The sequence below is a fragment of the Accipiter gentilis genome, chromosome 24 (genome assembly GCF_929443795.1).
Source record: "Accipiter gentilis chromosome 24, bAccGen1.1, whole genome shotgun sequence".
Classification (NCBI taxonomy): Eukaryota; Metazoa; Chordata; class Aves; order Accipitriformes; family Accipitridae; genus Astur; species Astur gentilis.
The window spans coordinates 349,853-355,431 of NC_064903.1; positions in this window are offsets into that span (position 1 = coordinate 349,853).

Below are 5,579 nucleotides of genomic sequence, written 5' to 3' on the forward strand. Positions count from 1 at the left end.
ACAGCGCAAAGGTGGCTTCAAAGCTGCTTTTTCCATTTCCCTGACATTGCTGGAACACCTGTGGCCTTATCTGGTTCCTTACGTAGCCTTTGCCTTTCCCCCCACAACATCTAAGCACTTGGGCACGCTCAGATTACAGCAGGTGCAGGCTGGAAAGTTCTGTGTGCGTGCCCTAACCTTTCCTTGCACCTGTATCTCTGTGCAATTGCGGCTGGACAGAGCCCCAAAGTCACCTGCTTATAAGAAGTTGTAAATCGTGACTTCTTAAAACCTGGCTTGTAAAATCTTCTGGCAGCATTGGCCATCGCATCTTCAGTTTGCCAGATCTGGAACTAGGGATGACAAGGCTTCCCCAAAGCTTAGGAGTGGCCTGGGTAAATCAGCTGTACCGCAGGTTTCTTCCAGAGCTAGAACGGTAAAATGCGTCCTCTGAGAGGACGCAGGGAGAGAATGTCCCTCCTAAATGTAATCCCAGCACTGCTTTTGTAATTTTTTTTCCTCAATCGCTGGTGCATTTGCCATTTTTTCCCCCTCAGGTCCTGCCCAAATGTTGGCAGAGAGGGCCATGAGCAAAACCACTTCTGTCCTGGGTCTCTGTTTCCTTTGCTGCTCTGGAGCTTTAGCAGAGATCTTCCCTAAGCAGCCCAGCTTTGGCGTCTTGTTTGCCGTGGAAAGTGTCTCCCTTAATCTTTGTCTTTCAACTTTCAAGAACAGAGCTTTGAAATTCATACCAGATCAGCTGCCACGTACTTGGCATGGGTTCCCCACATCCCCGCTAATCACGCTGTATACCAGCACTGCCCCAGATAGCAGCTTGTGCTGTTTCTCATTAGGTCAAGCTGGTGAGCTTTCTGGGAGTCGAGCCAGAAGAACAGCTACCATAGTTCATGGTAGCTCAGTGGAACTTCATTTCCATGAAAAATGGAAAAAAAAATGGGATAGAAGGTGCTCTAGAAATAAAGCACTAAGATCTGGAAGCATAAGCTCAAAATGCTTAAGACTGCTTTTCAATTACCAGAACCAACCAAATAAGCAAACAACACCCCATACCCACACTAAGAAGCCAGTTAATTCCCATCTGATTAAAAAACAAGCAGCCAAGAGCAAGGAGTTTGGAAATACGGAATGAAGCTCAAACATCCAAACCCGTCTCCCCGCTTTATCCTAAGGCACACCAGCTGGTTAGAAGAAAAACATGATTCAGGGTCTTGCGCTCCTGGAATTTATGCCTGTCATTATCCCCAGTCATTTCATTATTACCAAAGGCTTAAAAAACCACAAGAGATTAGCAGGGATGTATGGAAAATTGGAACGGTTCTGCTTGCTGTATGCATGTGTGTTGTAACCACTAATTGGTCAGGAAACTATGGAACAGGCTCAGCAGCAGAGCTCGAGGCTGGTGGGAAGCAAAGAGGCGTATGCTGACCGATGATACCATGTTCTGGTTGCCTTCAGTGAGCTCACCAAAGCTGTTCTGGATCTTTTCCCCAATGCAGAAGAAACACCTTTCAGGATATTAAAAGGAGAAAAAGAGCCTGACAGCACAATTCTTTCCTTTGCAAAATGAGTCATTTAAAACTTACCCTTAAAATAAAGCTTCAGAAGAAAACTGGATTTTGTGTAGAATAGTGCTGGGGCAGCGGAAGAGGGAAGGGACATTTAAAGGTTCAGATTTAAACACAACAACTCAGATGCTTAATTCCCAGGTGATCCCAGAAAAAAACCCCCCAAGTTTAAAGGCTCTGAGCCTGCTCTTAACCAGATCCACCAATGAGGGATGCTGTGTTCTGCATTTCCATGAGCTGTCTTCTTGAGAGCTTGCCAGGGGCCGGGCCAGTGTTGATGTGGCTGCTGAGTACCCGTGTTGTAACACCTAGGGTTTGGAGAGAAAGGTCTCTGGCATTGCCTTGCCTTGCTCTCAAGCAGCAATCACAGGCACTGGCATTGCACAGGGAGGCACTTGAGGTCCCAGGTGCACACCAAAAGGCACCTGGAGAGCCCTGGGCTGCACAGAATGGCACTCGGAGGCTCCTTGGATGCATAGAGGGGCAGCCTCAGGCCCCTGGGCACTTCACCAGTTTCTGCAGCCCCCAGTGAAAGCAGTATCTGTCCAGCTGCTCCTGCTTTAGCTGCACATCCTCCTCCGGCTGGGCTGGGGTGTCTAGGGCTGCGCTGGATGGGACAGAGGGCTCCAAGGAAGGGGTTGGGTTTTCCTTCTTGCAAAACAAGGTCTAAAGTGAAGCAGCAGAGACTGACAGGTGCACGTGAGGCATTTATTGTTCTGTGTGATGGGAGCACCCGCTTCCTTCAAATGACCCTGACTTCCCTTAGGAAATGGGAGTGAAGGCACCCTGCTCCTTTTGGGAATCTTTGGGAAAGACCCTCCTGTGCCCAGGGTGAGGAATGAGTCTCCTGAGGAAGCAGGCAAGTGTTGGGATGGTGCCAGGAGACTGTTCCTGCTTGCCAGGTTGGATTTGTAACACCCTCCTGAGATGTAGGATAGGCGCACCATGCACCTTCAGAGCAGTGAAATACCCTTCCTGGAGCTGTGGCCACATTTGGGGAAAACAACTGAAAAAGCCTGTTTAGAAGCCCTGCAGACAGAAATGTCGCCTGGGGCCTCCCTGGGCAGATCCCCCTGGCCAGGGCCAGTAGTGAGGGCGGGAAATGTGGGGCAGAGGAGAGAGGCAGCTGCCTGCCCTCTCCGGGGAGCATGGAGAAGGCTTTGTGAAGTTTATTTAGGTGCTTTGCAAGCAAACGTGTTTGATTAGTACTTTTGACACTGAGCAGTGTAGGTGCAGAGGGAAGCTGAGTTGTTTTCTCCGCTTGCATTGCAGCCTCTCATGGCGGTGGAGTTGCTGGCAGTGTTTGGAGAAAGCCTCCCTGCATTTCGGGTGCTCTGCACCCTTGCCGACGGCTTTCCAGCCAAGCTCCCCCACATTTAGCAACTTGTGCATGTGGAGCAGGAACCACCATGTCCCCAGAGGGGTTACTGGGGATGAAGCCTGTGGAAAGGTCAGTCCAGACCTGTTTCTTGTGCCTGAGCTCAAATCCCTCTGTTGAGCAGCTGCTGGAGGAGACTGGGACTCCCAGTTGTGGCAGTGGAGAGCATGCATACTTGAAGTATATCAGGCAACAAACTTTCACCTGAAAGTTAGAAATCTCTTTGCAAATTGGGTGTGTTTGCCTACACACATAAATATTTGTAGGTATTTAAAAATATGTCTCCGCTGTCCCAGTAAGCAGGGCCAAGCATCACCCGGATGGGATGTGCAGCTCGTCAAACCCAGCGCTTGGAGCGCTGTGCTTGTGGTGGGTCAAAGCCGCAGTGGGCAGTGTGGCTGCAGCAAGGGCTTTGCCATGAAGTGCCTGGGATCCCATGTCCCAGCCTGGAGCATGTCCTGTGGTCAGGGTTTGTTGCTTACTGGTGCAAGGCTGCCAATGTCAGTCCAGCCTTGCTAGAGAAATGCCAGCTCCCTTCCAGGTGGGTTTTCTGTACCGGCTCCCTCCCTTAGGCTGCTCCCTGAAGTGCTGTCTGTGGCTTTAGAATTAAGGAAGAGGCAGATGTTTGCTTTGTGATTGGCCGTTTTATTCATGCTCTTTCGTGCCATCATCTCTGCCATGTGGGAGAGGGTATCACTAGATCTGGGACAGAGCTACCCTGCAAACTGGTCAATATTGGTAGATGAAATGCTGGCTCAGTCTCTTCAATCAGATCTGGGGACCCCAGCTGGGCACAGGGGGAGAACAGTCCCTGGGAAGAGGGCCTGAAGCAGTTAGTTGTATTGCCTGGCTGGTGGGGACGGTGGGGATGGGGGCCAGGCTGGGTGAACTCCGCAGCCTCGCTTGTCCCTCTGTCCTGGCTGCCTCAGGCTGCAGAGGAGCCTCCTGAGGAGGCATCGGGGCCCCTGGCATGCGGGGCAGAGGCATTTCATTCCCGCACTGTGCCCCGGGGTGGCCGGGGAGCAGGGCTGGTGCTCGCTGCAGAGGTCTGGCTTTGGGTGCTCTGCTATCAACAGTAAAGTTCTCAAGGACTCGGTTATTGCTTCTGGGGTGACCTGGGGGGCATGATGGCTCCATGGCCACCTGTGTCCCACTGCTGACCCTCTTCCCTGTGTGACTGGCCTTACGGGGGGCCTGAGCATCCCATTCCTAGAGGGGCAGGAGGACCTGGAGGGAATCCCATGCTGCCTCTCTGGGAACACGGCGATGCCGGGAGTGTCTGGAAGGACCCCATCAGTGACACATTTGGTGGGGGGCTGTTTTCGGGGCCATGCAATGGGTGCAGGGTGCTGCTCTGCAGAAGCAGTGGTTGGAGTGCTTTCTCCTCACAGGAACAGCCACCTGTCTTGGACTTTATCTCTGCGCTTGGACTTGATCTGTGCAGGAGCACAGATAAACCTGAGCTCCAGCATGGGGCAGCCCTCGGGGACACCTCATTTGCTCCCTGAGATGGTCTGGGAACCTGTGCCCCTTTGCTAAAGCTGTGGGCGTGAGCGAGTGCTGGTGCTTGCTCCCCCGGTTAGCCATGGCCCTGCTGTCAGTGCAAGGAGGGAAGCCCCGGGCTTGGCTGGCATTGGGCTCTGGGGGTGCTGGAGTTGTGGTCACAGGGACACCATTTCCAATTCCAGTTAGAGATACAGAGAGTGGCTTTTGGACCCCTGAGACCCCGTCTGAAGGATCTGATGGAGCAGGGACTGGGTTTCAGCTTTGTCTCCCCCCAGGGGCTGCCGCAGAAGGAGGGGGCTACGTCTGCTGGCTAGCTCGGATCCCCGCAGCCCTCACCGGGAGCTGCGCCCAGGAGGAGCCGAGCGGCAGCCAGGCATGGCAGCACGCGACGGGCTGCTTTTCTTCTTGGAAATAAAAACTGGAGCAAGCCACAATTGAGACAAGGCCATATTTGATTTATTCACTGCATTGTTTATTTAACTGCTGCTAACAGCTCTCAGAAAGAGGCATCCTCCCCTTTGCTCCCCAAGTCCTTGTCTTCTCCTGCAGCAAAGTCTTGCTAGCTACCAGGCTGTCAGGTTATCCAGCTCGCCCCTCCAATGGGCCCCAGCAGGTCCCCCAGACGTGTGTCGATGATGTGATTCCTGCAGGAAAACCCCATGATGACCCACCAGGCCTGAGCAGTGGGGTCCCAGCTGCCAGGCATGGCTGGCGCCTCCTCCTCACAATTTGGTTGAGGCTCAAGATGGGTGCAGGTCTGCCCACTTATGGGGCAGGCTGTTGCTATGGGGCACGGTGTTGGTGACTGGCATTCCCCTGCCTGTTGTGGGAGTCCTCTTTGCAGAGGTGCTCCCCTGGGACTGAGCTGGAGCTGCAGAGGTCTGGGTAAAATGCTGCTATGGGGCCACCCCCCGCAAACCCACTGGCAGAGCAGCCGTGGGTTTTGCAGCCAAAGCTTTCCCAGCCCAACCTCTGTCCCAGCAGGAGTGCAGAAGGGCTGGACCAAACAAAGTCTTGCACAGCGTGGCTACCAGCGTGATTGTCCTTCTGGATGCGGCCAGAGCCACCGGCAGCTGGGGAACAACTTCCCTCTGGAGCAGAGCTGTGGGACGGGGAAGGCACGTGTTTTT